The sequence below is a fragment of the Trichosurus vulpecula genome, chromosome 4, assembly GCF_011100635.1.
Source record: "Trichosurus vulpecula isolate mTriVul1 chromosome 4, mTriVul1.pri, whole genome shotgun sequence".
Lineage (NCBI taxonomy): Eukaryota > Metazoa > Chordata > Mammalia > Diprotodontia > Phalangeridae > Trichosurus > Trichosurus vulpecula.
Genome location: NC_050576.1, coordinates 386,163,645 through 386,166,018, shown reverse-complemented (window position 1 = coordinate 386,166,018; position 2,374 = coordinate 386,163,645). Strand labels below are relative to the sequence as shown.

The following is a 2,374-nucleotide window of genomic DNA, read 5'->3' as shown; positions in this document are numbered from 1 at the left end:
CGTCAAGATGGGAAATGGCATAGGGGCAGCTAGGTGGCACAGGGAGTCGAGTACTGGCCCTAGAATCAGGAAGACCTGAGTTCAAATGTGACCTCAGACACTTGACAACACTTTACTAGCTGTGTGACCTCGGGCAAGTCACTTAACCCCAATTGCCTTGCCTCCTACCCTCCGAAAAAAAGAGTTAAAAAAAAGATGGGAAATGGCTGAAACAATAAAAGGTTGAATATAATGGAATGTTATTGTGTTGAAAGAAGCAATTCAGCTTCTACTTCTAATGAACACCAAATGGCAGACGATGCCCGGAGTTGGAGGCCAGGGTGGCTTCCGAGGTGGCTTCGGCAGTAGAGACTGTGGTCGAGGCTGTGGCCAGGACCATGGGACCTGGGGAGGAAAGGCCGAAGACAAGGAGTGGGTTCCTGTCACTAAGCTGGGCTGCCTAGTCAAGGACATGAAGATCAAGGCTTTGGAAGAGATCTATCTTTTCTCACTTCCTATCAAGGAGTCTGAGATCATAGATTTTTTCCTGAGATCTTCATTGAAAGATGAGGTTCTGAAGGTCATGCCTGTTCAGAAACAAACTAGAGCTGGACAACATACTAGGTTCAAGGCTTTTATGGCCATTGGTGACTACAATGGCCATGTTGGTCTGGGTGTCAAGTGCTCCAAGGAAGTGGCTACAGGTATTCGTGGTGCTATCATTCTGGCCTGTGAGACGTGGCTACTAGAGGAACAAGACTGGTAAGCCTCACACTGTGCCCTGTAAGGTCACTGGGCAATGCGGATCGGTTCTGGTGCTCCTGGAGGTACTGGCATTGTCTCAGCTCCTGTACCTAAGAAGCTCCTGATGATGGCTGCAATTGATGACTGCTACACTTCTGCAAGAGGCTGTACTGCCACTCTGGGCAACTTTGCTAAAACTACCTTTGATTCCATCTCCAAAACATACAGCTATCTAACCCCAGACCTATGGAAGGAGACTGTGTTCACTAAGTCTCCCTATCAGGAATTCTTCTACCATCTTGTGAAGACTCACACTCACTTGTCTGTCCAGAGGACCCAGGCAGCTGCTGTGGCAACCACATAGTTATTGGACTCAAGTTTTATTCATCTGCTCATAGCTTTCAGGCATGTTTTGGGCAAGTCTGGTGCATGTGCACATGCTTAGTCCATTCTGTTTCATGAACCTGAAGCACCAATTGTGTCCTCCTTTGAAATCAATAACTTCTTTTTCATCAGCAATTCTTCCTGCCTCATGCTGAACCATCTTTGTGGACACAGGAATTCCAATGGTTCTTTGCTCTTCAATCCATATCTTCAATTGCCTCTCTAAATCCGGCCATTTTGCTGACTTGCCTCTCACGGCCTTCTTCTGCCTTGGCTTTTCAGTAGGGTTTCTTCTTCTTGTAGCCAGTCTCGGATTGTTTTCTCAGTCGGAGGAGGACTAAACTTACATTCAGCAGCACAATTTCCATTCACTTTTGCAAACTGGATCACTTTTAACTTGAATTCAGCACTGCACGAAAATCTTTTCTGAGCCATCTCTGGGCAGATTGTGGCAAAACATAACCTAATATACTGGTAACAAAATGCAAAACAATGAGCGCAAAGACAACAAGTGCAAAAAAGCAGGAAATACAATTTAAAAAAAAACTACAACCACTGTATAAGATGCACCCAGTTTTTAGACCCCAAATTTTTCGAAAAAGGGTGCATCTTATACATGGGGAAATACGGTAGATGATTTTTATAAACAAATAAATTGAACTATGCCTGCTTAAATAAAAAGAAAGAAAGAAGGAGTTAATATAACACAGAGAATCAAGGGAAAACATAAGTGATACAAAGTGAAATTAGAATAAGGAAAGCAATAGCAACAAAATAATTGAAATGATGCTATTAAAGTAGAATGCCCAATCTGATCCCAAAGAGATACATGAAGGGACCTCTCCTTACTTCTCTGCAGAGATGGGGATTTAGGGATATAGAACAGCGCACAGAATATCTGACTTCTAAACAGTTTTTCCTCCTTTTAAATTATTTGCCATAATGTATAAGAAGGGAAAAGAAGTATTTTGAGAAATGCAGATAAGAGCAAAGAGAAAGATAATAGTAATGATTTTAAAGGCCTCTTTTTTGTTTCTCCATTAAAGTCCTCTTTTGATACTTCACCATTGTAGGAAGATTGCTGCAGAATCTCTGAACTGGGAGGAGCTTCAGATGCTCTCCCGTCCAACTTGTACCTGAACAAGAACCCCCTCTATAACATCCATGACAAGTGCTACCCAGATGTTGTTTGAAGACCTTCAGCAAGGGGGATCCCACAATCTCTGGAAACATTCCATCAGATATTTTCATCTATTTAATTTTTCCT

General features: G+C 42.7%; 1 pseudogene; it reads left to right on the top strand.

The window, feature by feature from the left end:
• The first annotated feature begins 298 nt into the window (after positions 1 to 298).
• LOC118847302 lies at positions 299 to 1,087 on the top strand (annotated as a pseudogene).
• The last annotated feature ends 1,287 nt before the right edge of the window (positions 1,088 to 2,374 follow it).